The sequence below is a fragment of the Notolepis coatsorum genome, assembly GCF_963971535.1.
Source record: "Notolepis coatsorum genome assembly, chromosome: 1".
Taxonomy (NCBI): domain Eukaryota; kingdom Metazoa; phylum Chordata; class Actinopteri; order Aulopiformes; family Paralepididae; genus Notolepis; species Notolepis coatsorum.
The window spans coordinates 21,346,183-21,362,267 of record NC_140165.1 but is presented as its reverse complement, the minus strand read 5'-3'; the positions used below and the strand labels follow the sequence as shown (position 1 = coordinate 21,362,267).

Below are 16,085 nucleotides of genomic sequence, written 5' to 3'. Positions count from 1 at the left end.
CTTTTAACCCTTTCACTGCCACACGACAGAAGGTTAACCCTTTACTATCACACAACCGGCTGTCGTGTGGCAGTGAAAGGGTTAAATACACAAGAATCTGTCCCGCGCGTGAGTGGACCCACTGTCTGTGAGTGACTCTGCTTTGGTGCAATCACATTCCCCATCCACAGTCTGCGAATCAGAGGCAGAGTAGGGCGGGTCTTCACAGCACGTCATGTGACATATGCGCCAATCGTGTGACAGTGGGGCTCCGTCGTCTCGAGTCGTTACAGCGTCGTCTGCACGCAGAATTCCATCCCAAAACGCTCGTCTAAACGTAAAATTTAAAGTGAAACCGCAAGATGACTTTTGCGGTTTCTGTTCACAAAACGCTCGTCTAAACGGGGCCTTAGTCTAGTGGTGAGAGCACTCATTGTTGGTTGGACCTCCCGGCCGCAGTGTTTGTTTTGGACTTTTGCCAATAAATATATTACTCATGGCTGTAGCATAACATACCTAATATTTACCTTTTTTCCTGTGGTCGGTTAGTTACTCTATTTAAATTTTCTGATGAGACTGTGTTGCTCAGCAGCACACGCCCCTGAGGAAGACACCGGAGCAGGGTATGCTGATGGCTCAAAAATATGTTTTGAATATGAGCAAACATCCCGCATATAATAACACTTTTTTAACACCGCACCATATTTGTATCTATTTATTACTAACATATTTGCACTACATCCCTACCTCATTTGAGCATTTTTGCCTTTTAAAAAGTTTGCATTCTGTACTTCATTGTTTGCATTTTGTACTTTATTTTGTACTTTAGTTTGTACTTTAGTTGTATATTGTATACATTGTACAGTGTTTGGTCTTTATTATTTGTAACTTTTTTACTGTATGAAGCACAATCTCAGGGGGCTCGTACAGAACCACCCTATATGTGACAAATCAAGCAAAACTTGTAAAACATATAATAGATTGAGAAGACACACCGCAACCGTACACATTAATGTTAACAATCAGATTTAATTTCTGCACGATTGCGAGGAGCTCCCGTTCAGTCTTCTGTCTCTCGCCTCACATTTAGTCTTCTGTCTCTCGCCTCACGTTTAGTCTTCTGTCTCTCACCTCACGTTTAGTCTTCTGTCTCTCACCTCACGTTTAGTCTTCTGTCTCTCACCTCACGTTTAGTCTTCTGTCTCTCACCTCACGTTTAGTCTTCTGTCTCTCACCTCACGTTTAGTCTTCTGTCTCTCACCTCACGTTTAGTCTTCTGTCTCTCACCTCACGTTTAGTCTTCTGTCTCTCACCTCCCGTTCAGTCTTCTGTCTCTCGCCTCACATTTAGTCTTCTGTCTCTCGCCTCACGTTTAGTCTTCTGTCTCTCACCTCACGTTTAGTCTTCTGTCTCTCACCTCACGTTTAGTCTTCTGTCTCTCACCTCACGTTTAGTCTTCTGTCTCTCACCTCACGTTTAGTCTTCTGTCTCTCACCTCACGTTTAGTCTTCTGTCTCTCACCTCACGTTTAGTCTTCTGTCTCTCACCTCACGTTTAGTCTTCTGTCTCTCACCTCACGTTTAGTCTTCTGTCTCTCACCTCACGTTTAGTCTTCTGTCTCTCACCTCACGTTTAGTCTTCTGTCTCTCACCTCACGTTTAGTCTTCTGTCTCTCGCCTCCCGTTTAGTCTTCTGTCTCTCACCTCACGTTTAGTCTTCTGTCTCTCACCTCACGTTTAGTCTTCTGTCTCTCACCTCACGTTTAGTCTTCTGTCTCTCACCTCACATTTAGTCTTCTGTCTCCCGCCTCACGTTTAGTCTTCTGTCTCTCACCTCACGTTTAGTCTTCTGTCTCTCACCTCACCTCACGTTTAGTCTTCTGTCTCTCACCTCACCTCCCGTTTAGTCTTCTGTCTCTCACCTCACCTCACGTTTAGTCTTCTGTCTCTCACCTCACCTCCCGTTTAGTCTTCTGTCTCTCGCCTCACGTTTAGTCTTCTGTCTCTCGCCTCACGTTTAGTCTTCTGTCTCTCGCCTCACGTTTAGTCTTCTGTCTCTCACCTCACATGTAGTCTTCTGTCTCTCACCTCACGTTTAGTCTTCTGTCTCTCACCTCACGTTTAGTCTTCTGTCTCTCACCTCACGTTTAGTCTTCTGTCTCTCACCTCCCGTTTAGTCTTCTGTCTCTCACCTCACGTTTAGTCTTCTGTCTCTCGCCTCACGTTTAGTCTTCTGTCTCTCACCTCACGTTTAGTCTTCTGTCTCTCACCTCACGTTTAGTCTTCTGTCTCTCACCTCACGTGTAGTCTTCTGTCTCTCACCTCACGTTTAGTCTTCTGTCTCTCACCTCACGTTTAGTCTTCTGTCTCTCACCTCCCGTTTAGTCTTCTGTCTCTCACCTCACGTTTAGTCTTCTGTCTCTTGCCTCACGTTTAGTCTTCTGTCTCTCACCTCACGTTTAGTCTTCTGTCTCTCACCTCACGTTTAGTCTTCTGTCTCTCACCTCACCTCACGTTTAGTCTTCTGTCTCTCACCTCACCTCACGTTTAGTCTTCTGTCTCTCACCTCACGTTTAGTCTTCTGTCTCTCACCTCACCTCACGTTTAGTCTTCTGTCTCTCACCTCACCTCACGTTTAGTCTTCTGTCTCTCACCTCACCTCACGTTTAGTCTTCTGTCTCTCACCTCACGTTTAGTCTTCTGTCTCTCACCTCACGTTTAGTCTTCTGTCTCTCGCCTCCCGTTTAGTCTTCTGTCTCTCACCTCACCTCACGTTTAGTCTTCTGTCTCTCACCTCACGTTTAGTCTTCTGTCTCTCACCTCACGTTTAGTCTTCTGTCTCTCACCTCACGTTTAGTCTTCTGTCTCTCACCTCACGTTCAGTCTTCTGTCTCTCACCTCACGCTCAGTCTTCTGTCTCTCACCTCACGTTTAGTCTTCTGTCTCTCGCCTCACATTTCCTCAGTGGTGGAAGAAGTACAAGTACACAGAAGTACATTAGTACAAGTACACACAGTAAAAGTAGAAATTCCCAGATGAAATAGTACTCTGGTAAAAGTAAACATCCTCCATTCAAAAATTCTCCCCACGATAAGGGGGGAGAGGGAGGGGAGGATAAGGGGGAGAGGAAGGGGAGGATAAGGGGGGAGAGGAAGGGGAGGATAAGGGGGAGAGGAAGGGGAGGATAAAGGGGGAGAGGGAGGATAAGGGGGAGAGGGAGGTAAGGATAAGGGGGGAGGGGAGGATAAAGGGGGAGAGGGAGGATAAGGGGGGAGAGGAAGGGGAGGATAAGGGGGGAGAGGAAGGGGAGGATACAGGGGGAGAGGGAGGATAAGGGGAGAGGGAGGGGAGGATAAGGGGGGAGGGGAGGATAAAGGGGGAGAGGGAGGATAAGGGGGAGAGGGAGGATAAGGGGGAGAGGGAGGGGAGGATAAGGGGGGAGGGGAGGATAAAGGGGGAGAGGGAGGATAATGGGGGAGAGCGAGGGGAGGATAAGGGGGGAGGGGAGGATAAAGGGGGAGAGGGAGGATAAGGGGGGAGAGGGAGGATAAGGGGAGAGGGAGGGGAGGATAAAGGGGGAGAGGGAGGATAAGGGGGGAGAGGGAGGGGAGGATAAGGGGGAGAGGAAGGGGAGGATAAGGGGGGAGGGGAGGATAAGGGGGAGAGGAAGGGGAGGATAGGGAGGGAGAGGGAGGAGGGGGAGAGGGAGGATAAGGGGGGAGAGGGAGGGGAGGATAAGGGGGGAGGGGGAGGTGTGAACAGAGGTCTCAGCGGAACTCTTCTACAGGACCCAGGTGAGTGCAGCGTCGAATTCGGTGCCATTCGGACAGGTGGTGGCGCTGTAGGGCCCATTCCGAACGGACACTGCACTGGTTTAGAATAATGGGGAGAGCAGAGTCTATTTAAGCACCACCTCTTGACAGAGTCTCTCCGCGGGGACCTGCTGTTTCTCAGGTAAGCTGATTCATAATAAATGGGAGAGACAAAACCGCCTGAATCCCGCCGGAGGGAGTTCAGCAAAGCAGTCGCCCCCCCGACCCCCCCTCTCTCTCTCTCTCTCGCCCCACAGCGCGCCTATACGTCCCCCGTCACCAGTGTCCCCCCCCCCTCTCTCTCTCTCACCCCACAGCACGCCTATACCTACGTCCCCCGTCACCAGTGTCCCCCCCCTCTCTCTCTCGCCCCACAGCGCGCCTATACGTCCCCCGTCACCAGTGCCCCCCCTCTCTCTCTCTCTCTCTCTCTCGCCCCACAGCACGCCTATACGTCCCCCGTCACCAGTGTCCCCCCCCTCTCGCCCCACAGCGGGCCTATACGTCCCCCGTCACCAGTGCCCCCCCCCCCCCCTCTCTCTCTCGCCCCACAGCACGCCTATACGTCCCCCGTCACCAGTGTCCCGTCCCCCCCTCTCTCTCTCGCCCCACAGCACCCCTATACGTCCCCCGTCACCAGTGTCCCCAGCCCGCCTGGCTCTCTGGCAGGAGAGAGAGAGAAGCACGGGTAGATGACATTTTCTACAGGGGATTGGGAGTCATCCATGGGGAAACCATGCATTTATTGTCTCATCTGGTACAGTTTAAAGGTAGAATCTGTAATGTTGTCAAAACAGCAACCTCTATAGGCAAAAGATGAGAACAGGCCAGGGGTGTAAAGTACTTGAGTAATTGTATACTTCGTTACAATACTTAAGTACTGTTTTTGGGGATTTTTACTTTACTCAAGTATTATTAGGTTTGTATACTTGTACTTTTACTCAATTACATTTCAGAGTAATACATACTTTTTTACTCCTTACATTTAAAATGCAGACCTACAAAGTACAAAGCACAAATCTCGCAGGTCCAACTATTTTAATTAGTATATTTTTTTCTCTGGGCGAACTATCGTTAACGTTATTAATCCTCTGGCCACACTTTATTTAAAAACAGCCAATTAATCAAATCCCCATCAATGGAAAATTAACCCACCCATACTGATTGGTCCTTGTGCAAGACTAGAAAGTGGGGATCTTTTTAAACACCTGCTATCAGAAGAATAGACGTCAGAAAACTTTTTAGTACTTAACCCATTCTCCGTCGATGACGTGTTTACACGTCATTCTCCGCCATGCGTAATCTGCCAATGACGCCTAAAGGCGTCTTTGAAATCAATATTTCATATTTTCGTCATGGTATTCACATTTCACCCACGGAGTCTTGGCTGGTGTTGTAGGACTCTGCTCAACTCTGCAACGCTTCAATACCGCCACCTGGTGGCCGATCGGCGAGTTGCCAAAACCGGAAGTGGCCGGAAGTGCTTAGTCCGTCCCCTATTCCGTCCTGGACTCTATCCAGACACCGTGGATATCGATCCGTTGCCATAACTCAATAAACAACATGATTGGACGTATATTAGTATTATACAAACCGGAACTGGATCACCTATCAACATCACATAACTGGGATCTGTTTGCGCCAGTGTGATCGCCCAACGATAAGAGGAAGCTGCCGTGAGTTTCAGCGTTTTTGATTATTATTATCCATACAAACTGCTCTGATCTATATATCACCCATACTACATGAATCATTTAACGTCGGTCATTGAATTATAAACGACCCCCCCCCCCCCTCCGGTCACCAGCAGATGACCAGTCATGACGTTTAGGATCATGTACAGTTGAAATTTTTAATATAACGTTGATCGGTATCAAACTGCATTTGATCATATAATATATGCATTTATGGCTATATCTTACGTTCTATGAAATACAGCAGAAAACGATAAAAACATATTTATACTATGGACAGTATTTTATTATGAATGTGTGAATGAAAAAGTAAAACGTTCCTACATCCTGAACGATAGATAATTGATGTTGAATGGGCCATAGTAATGTCAATTTAGCAATACAATTTAAAAAGCTATAGCCCTGCAAAGAAGGTGAACATCTCCATAGACAAATAGTGCTGGCAGAGAGGCTACAAGGATGGATATAAGCTCCGGCAGAGAATGGGTTAAAGTACATTTAAAAGTTGAAACTTTTTTACTTTTACTCAAGTTTTTGAACAGGGTTTGTTTGCGGTTTTAGTTCTTGTCTGATGTGTGGGTTGGATTTCAGCGGGGATAGTGGGGAGGGGCTGCTACTGCTGCTCAGGCTCTGCCCAGAGTGGTCTGGCTCTTTTATCTAGAGAGGTTGCCGTTTGACTGACAGCATTAGAGATAATTCCTTTAAAGTCTGAAAGACAGAGAAGTGAATGGACACTCCAAATTGAATGTCTGCGGTCTCCAAACCTGATCCTCCTCCATCACTGGCTGGCAGACAGTGCACATCTCTCAGAGTGCGTGTGGTAGATCACGACAGAGAGAAAGTGGGCAAAATGTACACGCAAGTACACACACCTCAAAGGTTATATATACAGTGTTTATGGTGCAGGCTTTGTTGCAGGTGCTGCAGGGATTGATTCTTTTTTTGAATTTTCTGTTTATACTATGTTTTTAACTATGTTATATTTTTATCTTATTTTTATTCTGTATTTTATTTGTTTTACTAGGGATGCTCGATATTGGCTTTTTTACCGATATCGATATACCGATATTGTCCAACTCTTAATTTCCGATACCGATATCAACCGATACCGATATATGCAGAGTTTCCCCCCCCCAAAAAACGGAATCATTTCAGGTAATTAACATTACATATATCTTGTCATGGAATTAACACAACATTATGCATACTTTTGACAATAAATTAAATCAGAATTTGTTCTTACTTGCTTGCCTGGGTAAATAAAGGTGAACGTTTTTTTTTTTTATTTAAACCGATACCGATCATTTCCGATATCACATTTTAATGCCAATATCGGCCGATAATATCGGTAGGCCGATAATATCGGACATCCCTACTAATAACTATAAAAAAAAATTAACTATGTTTTAACCCTGTAGCACTTTGGGATCCCAGCGAACAAAAAGTGCAATACAAATTCAATGTATTATTATTATTAAGGTGCACACAACGTTGAGATCTACTACGTGATCAGCCTACATGCTTTGCATCATTGACTTGTCCTCGAGAGGCTGAATATCTCTCCACTTGTACAATATTAGATTAGATCCGCGTGTATTGTCATCATACAGCACAAGTACAGTACAATGAAAATATGTTTGGCATCCAACCAGAATGCAAATGCAACAGTAAAGCGCAATAGTAATATACAATGTACACAGGTGATTAAACTGAATATAAAATATATAAAGAGTACTACGTAGGGCTGACCCCTATTAATCGATTAGTTGACTAATCGGTCGAAAGGGGCCGTAGTCGACTGGCCAACCTCTTAGTCGAATATAATAAAAAAAATAAAATAAAAAATTATTATTATTTTTTTTTTTATCATTTTTTTCAAAAGAAAATAGGCATAGAAGCGTTGGCTAACGCTAATGGCACGCATACCAGAGGCTAACTGCCTACGAAAACAGGCACAGAGGCACTGAAAGAGGATTTCACCCATCTAATGAACACACTATACTAGACAAATATCAAGATGTATCCATCAGTGGACCAATTGCATGCTTTTGCAGAGGACAAGAAGCCTTCAGTCGACTCCTTCAGACATTAAGCACCCCCACATCCCACATGGAATGATAAAAAAAAGAAAAAAAACTTTTTTTTATACTTTTTTTCTTCTTTTTTTTAGTCGACAAATAGTCGACTAACGGCAAATTTTGGCCAATTCTAGTCGACCATACAAATCCTTAGTCGGGGACAGCCCTACTACTGAGTAATAGCGCTAATAAGATGTATATGTACAGTGCTATAGTATTATTATGTACAGTGATAAAGGTATGAGTCATATTGGCCAGCGTTATGACTAGTAAGAGTAGGTAAGGGATATGTACAGATATATATATATAGTATATAAAGGTATGTGAAAAGGGATTACAGTATATGTATGTATTAATACCAGGGACCATGATGGAAATAAGTGCTTGCATTGTATCATGTTTTTATCCCTTGGATGATGTCTCTAGTCCACAATCAAATCAATCAATCAATCAATATATACAGACAGATGTATATGAGCAAACATCCGTGCGAGTAACATGTGTGTGTGTGTGTGTGTGTGTGTGTGTGGGGGGGGGGGGGAACTAATCTTTAAAAAAGGCTCACGTCTCGTCTACAAATTAAAATTGGAATAGGTCTCTAAAGGGGCGCACACGCATGCAATACATATAATTAGTTTCCCATGCATAACTCATGATAAGTCATGATAAGTCAAGCTTTCTTCTTGTTTATAGGTTTATACTGCTATTGACAGAGCGCCTTGGGTGGGACTCTAGAATACTAAGTCCCACCCTCCCGGTCCCTGACAACCAAGGCTATCGCTCCACCGCCCTCAGGGTAGTTAGACGACCTTGATCAGCTGTAACCATCCCTATGGACTTCGGTTTATAGTCTCAGATTGACAGAGTGCCAGCAAATGTATTGTCTAAGCTAATATTCATTGTCATATAATTAATTGTGAATATATATTTCGACCTTCTAGTACTGTACTTGTCATCTGTACCTGTGCTCTCTCTCTTTATTCTTATTTTTAAACAATAACCAAACTAAGTTTCATGAACCGTCGGAAGTTGACAAAAAATTGCCAAACCATTGCATGTCCATTTGCATTGAGTGAATACATTAGATTATATTGCAATGTACAGTTTGTTGCAATAGTAATATATAATGTACAGGTGATTTAACTGAGTAATAGTGCTAATCAGATGTATGTACAGAGTTGTAGTATTAATATGTACAGTGATACAAGTATAAAGACACTATGGGAGTAAATCATACTGGCCAGTGGCCAGCAGCGTAACTAGTAAGAGTACGTAAGGGATATGTACAGATATAGATATAGTATCTACAGATATGTAAAAGGATTATGCAGGTACTGTATGCACAGACAGATATATATGAATATATATTGAATATATATATATACAGTAAATATATATATGCAGTATATACAGCATCAGTCCCGGACTGGGACCATAATTCCTACCGGGAATTTGACTCAGGCAGGCCAGGTGTACTGTATTGTACCCATTCTGCAATCTGTTAAATAAAGTTTTCATTCATTCATTCATTCTCTCTGTGATCTAGTCGATTCATTATAGTATCCAAATCCAAATCATCCATCAGATAGCTGTTCTATTTCACGGTCAGGTTCCAACAAATTGTCTTCTTTAACTCCCAGCAGTACATCCAATAAAGTGATCAAGTGATCAACATCCGGAGTTTCCACGTCAATTTCAATGTCCATCTGATTCAAAACTCGCGTAATAACACCTCTGATTGCGCCCCGCTTTCGTCTCATTCTTTCAATTTTAGTCTGACGTTCGTCTTCACCCATTCTAGAGCTATCCAAAACGTTCATATCTCCTGGGTTTCGGCAGTTGATCTCATCATGATTTAAATTAATAGGCTTGTTTGAGATTGGCGACTGGCGAGGCCTGCGCAGGCGCACTGCATCACGCTGGGTTGTGAATAACAAGTTAACTCATTTGTTCCTGCCTGCTTGCCTGAACTTATATGCGCAAATAGAAACATGTATACCGACCTGGCCTGCTTCGGAGTTCAGTGGCCTGACTGCGGGCACAAACAATAATAAAAAAAGAAAAAAAAAAAGCATTTGCCAGTCTGCCAGGGCAGCCAGGCCATGCCAGTCTGCCAGGCCACCGGGAAAACTCCCGGTGCTCCCGATGCTGAGTCCGCTAGTGTACAGCATTATTGTACATACTATCATACAGAGTTATATGGGTTATGCAGGTGTATAAGTATGTATATAGAAAGGATTATATACAGGTATTCAGACAGATACGTATATATATATATATATATATATGCCGTAAATATAAATAAACATAGGTAGCACTTTATAATAACACCCTGTTATAATTAGTGCTGTCAAACGATTAAAATATTTAACTCGATTAATCGCATGATTGTCCATAGTTAACTCGCGATTAATCGTTTTTTTTTTAATTTTTTTTACCTTAAACAGATCTTTTTCAAGTTCCAAGTTTTAATACTCTTATCAACATGCGAGTCAACAAATGCTTGCTTTGTGCAGCCATTTAACACAAAAGGATGACCCTCATGCATTGCAAATTTGCATCAAATTCAAAATATGCACAAAATAACTTAAAAGAAAATAATAATTTAAAACAATGAATAAAGTGTGCATGAAATAATAGGGGAAAGAAAACGTTAGGAACTTGTTACATTCACACACACAAGGGCTGATTAATCACACACCCCCCTCTCTCCCTCACACACACACTCTCCCAGCTCTTTTTCTCTTTTGCCCCTTCCTCATCTCTCTCACCCCCCTCTCTCTCTATATCTCACACACACACACACACACACACACACACACACACACACACACACACACACACACACACACACACACACACACACACACACACACACACACACACACACACACACACACACACACACACACACACACACACACACACACACACACACACACACACACACACACACACACACACACACACACACACACACACACACACACTTCAGAAACAAACATACTGTAGTATCAATGAGAGCATCAATAATACACCTGAGTGAAGTCTAGTAATTTTTTATTTTTTTTTAGTTAATCTTGAGTTAAAAAAATTAGTGGCATTAATAGAATCGGGAGTTAACGCGATATTAACGCGATATATTTGACAGCCTTAGTTATAATACATTTATAAGGTATTTGTAGATAATGAACTAATCATGAACAAACCATTTATATACATTCATAAATGATTATTAGATCATTTATAACTATATTTGTATACCATTTACAAAGTATTTATAACGCATTAGTGGATAATGAACTAATCATGAACAAACCATTTATATACATTCATAAATGATTATTAAATCATTTATAACTATATTTGTATACCATTTACAAAGTATTTATAACGCATTAGTGGATAATGAACTAATCATGAACAAACCATTTATATACATTTTTGCAGCTATGGCTTCGATGTTAGTTTGCAGCTCAAGCTTTTAAGGCCCTTATAGCTGCTTGCTGCTTCTTAAGCTCTTGCCTTTTCTTTAAATAGGCAAAACGTGTCATCAGGCCTGCCTTTTCAGCTTTAGCGTTTCTTTTTATTTTTTTTTATTGATCTTTTTCCCCCTCCATTTTCCTCCGATTTTCTCCCATCCCAATGTTAGTCATTATGCCAATTCCCAATCCCCTTCCTGGTCGCTGCGCACTTACCCCCCACAGTCGGTCTGGGAGAGTGGAGGCTATCATGTGCTTCCTCCGACACACGTCCAGCCAATCAACCGCTTCTTTTCACCTGGCAGCGCGGATTCTCATTGAGAGGGCGTAGCGTGTGGAAGGATCACACTATCCCACTCAAGTCCTATCCGCGCTTAGCAGGCGCCCCGACCGAACTGTAGGAGTCGCTGTTTACAACGACCCGGACCCACCCCGCCAGCTTCTCCCACCCTCTAATACTGCCAATTGTATTAGTGTGAACGGCCAGCCAAGCTGGTGACAACCCCGGAGCTGTGAGCTGGATTCGAACAGGCGAATCTAGCCGCTCCGGGGTTTGGTGACGAACGCAATCTCTGTTACGCCACCTGACCGCCCCCAGCTTTAGCCTTTCTAATCATAGAGGCTGTCTTACTACCTCCATGACTGGTTGGCCTCATCTTGGCTTCAGACATGTTATTTATTCTTTTTATTTATCCTTTGTAGTTTGAATGTTGCATTCACTTGGTGTGACGTCAGAGCCTTCAAAAGTGGGTTTCCTTTTATTTCTGCTTATATATTATGCAGTAACGTAATATATAATACAATGAAAAGAAACTTCAAATTTTCACAGATGTAGGGCTATATGGAACTGGGAATTTATTGCCACACATCCGCAATGTCCAAGCGAACAATTTCGTTTCCACACGTCCAGACGACATTAATTGTGATGGTTCAACATAATACGGCATCCAATCCGTTCCATTTAATACGGCTTCCAGTCCGTTCCATAATCCACAATATCACAATTAATTAGTCTGACGTTAGGATCCTCCTCATGGCGTTCGCACGGAACCGCAACAATGTAGCAATGTGACAATGTCTCACTTTCCCATTTGCAATTACAGCATAGCGTCCAAACAATTCCATCTTCACGGAAGGCGTTTACAGCTCTTCACGCTATCCATTTCAATTTCAGGTAATCCAATAACAGAGGTTTCAAATATTCTTACCTTGCTTTCTTTTGTGAGGAAAGTTGTCCTATACTTATACTCACATCTTTTTTATCATGTTTCATGAGGGAATTCTCACACATGTCCTTCTTTCGTGAGGAGTTTTTCCAGCTTTGTACTCACTCAGCACACGTCCTTCTTCCATGAGGAATTTTTCTACTTTGTAGTGTCTGCTTGTCGCTCCCCAATGAATCGACAAGCGTCCACGATGCACCCGCAATTAATTATCTTACTCAGTCCCAAAGTTTGTGATGTAAATATGGAATGTCCCAAGTTGCTGCTGTTTACAGAGTTTATTGTTGTCCAAAGGTGAATGATGGTGAATGAAGGGTTAAATCAGAACAGTTGTCAATTGCTCCATGGTCAGTTCCAAACGGTGAGACAGGTAGAAAAATGTATCTTCATCACAGGTGCATGGGATTACGGTAATTAGCTAGGCTATTTATAGAAGAGGGGCTCCAATGGAGGCGGTGTTCAAACATAAATAAGACACTATAATTGTAATAATGTAAAGGTCCAGTCCAATTGTTCTTTTGTGATGTTTATTTCACGCTGTCAAAAGCAATACAGGTCAAGTGCAACACACAGCTGTTACTCATTATACTACCTAAGTAGGTGTGTCTCATAGGACACTGCAGGTGAAGGTCTGACTGACGTAACCCGGTGAACCCCCATTATAACAATCCCTTCCCCCATAGTCTTGAAATATCATTGGTATACATTTTTTAAGCTTAATCTCAGCTACAAGGTAGGGGGTGGACTGCCTCTCCTCCAGACACCCAAGGGGATTATTCTGCCCCTGCATTAAAATAAGTGGGTGCCTGCCTAACTCTACCTGGATAACGACGTCCTATTCCTGGACCCGGTTCCGGAGGCCTCAGCACGACTGCCTCGGGTGCAGGAGGTTCCGGAGGCCTCAACACGACTGCCTCGGGTGCAGGAGTCTCTGACCCTGGATGGACTGCTTCTTGTGGTGAAAAGCTCTCCGGTAGACTTGCTGGCGTGGTGTTTTGATCATAACATGGACGCATCTGATCCTGATGACGTCTCACCAACTTGCCGTCCTTTTGTGTCACCTTCCAAGACACTGGACCAGTCCTCTCTGTGAGTGTTGCGGGAATCCACTTCTGGCCTGAGTACCCTCTCACATAGACGGAGTCAGACTCTGTGAACATCCTGTCCCTGACATGCTTGTCATGCTGCTCTTTTTGTTTGTCCTGATTTAGTCCAACTCTATTCGCTAGTGAAGGACGCACTAGATCCAACTGAGTTCTGATTCTCCGGTTCATGAGTAGCTCAGCTGGCGTAGCTCCGGTTGTGGTCTGAGGGGTTGATCAGTACTTCACAAGAACCTGGATAGCTTTGTCTCCACACTACCCTCCCCCATCTTCTTGATGCCCTCCTTGAACACCCGCACTGCACGCTCAGCACAGCCATTCGAAGAAGGATGGTATGGTGCTGTTGTCACATGCTTTATGCCGTTTTTTCTTAGGAAGTGTTTGAACTCTGCACTAACCAGACTTGGTCCATTATCACTAACCAGGACTGCTGGGATTCCATGGGTGGCAAAAATGCTCCTCAATTTCTCCACTGTCATGGATGAAGTAATAGACTGCATTGGGTGAGCCTCAATCCACTTTGAATAGGCGTCAATGACTATTAGAAACATCTTTCCATATACTGGCCCACAAAAATCCACATGCAGCCTCATCCAAGGTTGGTCTGGCCACTCCCACGGGTGTAAAGGTGCTGCTGCTGGGGCGGCTTGGTTCAACTGACACGAATGACAGCTGCGCACTGCTGACTCTAAATCTGCATCCATGTTTGGCCACCACACATAACTGCGGGCCAATGTTTTCATTCTTGAGACCCCTGGATGAGCCTCATGAAGCTCCTTGATCATAGTCTGTCTTCCTTGTGGTGGTATTATCACTCTACTTCCCCACAGGATGCACCCGTCCTCCACACTCAGTTCATATTGTCGTCTCGTGTAAGGCTGTATTTCTGGGTCTGTGCTCTGTGAGGGCCAGGAGCCCTGCAACAACCACTGGTGGACCCTGGACAGGATAGGGTCCCGACGAGTCCAGTCTCGGATGTTTTTTACCTGCAGTGGTGTACCATTCATATGCTCATATGCACCACCTCTTCCTCCTGTGGTACATTTCCGGGCTTTATGGGCAGTGGGAGTCTGCTCAGTGCGTCTGCATTCCCGTTTTTTGAGCCCTCCTTATACTCCAAGGTGTACTCATAGGCGGCTAAAATGAATGCCCATCTTTGCATTCTGGCAGCCGCGAGCTGTGGGATGCCCTTACTCTCTCCCAAAAGGACTAGTAGTGGTTTGTGATCCGTCGCAATAGTGCAGTGTTTTCCAAACAGATACTGGTGGAATTTCTTTAGACCAAAAATGATAGATCGCGCCTCTTTCTCTAGCTGTGAATAGCCCCGTTCTGCTGATGACAGTGACCGGGACATGTATCCGATTGGCCTGTCGGAGCCATCTGGAAACCGGTGTGATAATACTGCTCCGACGCCATAAGGTGATGCATCACAAGCCAAGTAGAGCGGCTTTGTCTCATCAAAGTGCACTAATAATGTTTCAGACTGGAGGCACTTTTTTGCCTCCTCAAATGCCTGGGTCTGACATTTTCCCCATCTCCATGGGATCTCTTTTCTCAAAAGCTTGTGTAGTGGCTCCAATATGGTCGACACATTTGGCAGGAACTTGTGATAATAGTTTAGCATGCCCAGAAAAGACTTTAACTGTGTCTGGTCAGTCGGCTGTGGGGCATTTACAATGGCCTGTACCTTGTCAGCCACTGGTTGAATCCCTTTGTGGTTAATTCGATAACCCAGGTAAACCACCTCTGGTACCATGAACACACATTTGTCTCTCCTCAGACGCAGTCCTGCAGCTGAGAGTCTCTTCAGCACTACCTCTAAGTTGTATAGATGGCTGGCATCGTCGTCACCGGTCACCAGAATATCATCTATTCTCACCACCACCTGGGGAAGGCCTTGTAGTAGGTTATCCATGGTGCGCTGGAATATGCCTGGTGCTGATGACACCCCATAGGGTAGCCTGGTGTACTGAAACAGACCCCGGTGGGTGTTTATTGTTGTGAATTTCTTAGATTCTTCATTCAGTGGGAGCTGTTGATAGGCCTGTGAGGCTGTGACATGTCCAATTTTGTGAATTTCTGTCCCCCCCCTAATACCGCCAGCAAGTCCTCTGTTTTAGGAATAGGGTAGTTGTCCAACTTGGACACTGGATTCACTGTCACTTTATAGTCCCCACATATTCGGGTTGTCTTGTCTGGTTTTAGTATGGGCACTATGGGAGCTGCCCACTCTGAAAAATCCACAGGCTCAATTATGCCTGCCCTCTCCAATCTGACCAACTCTGTCTCCACTTTCTCCTTGAGAGCATAGGGTAATGGCCTGGCTTTAAAATACCGTGGCTTGGCTTCTGGGTCCACATATATCTTGGCTGTAGCCCCTATTAAAGTGCCCAGCTCGCCTTTAAAACATTCTCATGTTGTGCTAGCAGAGCATTTAACTCCTGCTGCTGACCTATCTGTAGTCTGAAAATGGCTCTCCAGTCTAGCCGCATAGCTTTGAGCCAATTTCTCCCCATCAGATTAGGCCCCTCCCCTTTTACCACCAGCAATGCTAATTTCTTGGTCTGCCCTTTGTAGGTGACTTGTGCGTGCATCTTGCCTAACACTCCTACTCTGTCTCTGGTGTATGTGTACAGTTTTATTTTTGTTTGATGGAGTGGCCCCCCTCCCATCTCAGTGTAGGTTTCCTCACTCATAATAGTCATACCTGCACCA

The 16,085-nt window shown here is 44.3% G+C and overlaps 1 protein-coding gene across 1 annotated transcript in view; it reads right to left on the bottom strand.

The window, feature by feature from the left end:
• The window catches only part of LOC311226113 (uncharacterized protein), a gene marked incomplete at its 5' end in the record, with an annotated part of 53,966 nt that overhangs the window by 36,981 nt on the left and 900 nt on the right, over positions 1-16,085 (bottom strand). The window lies entirely within an intron of this gene.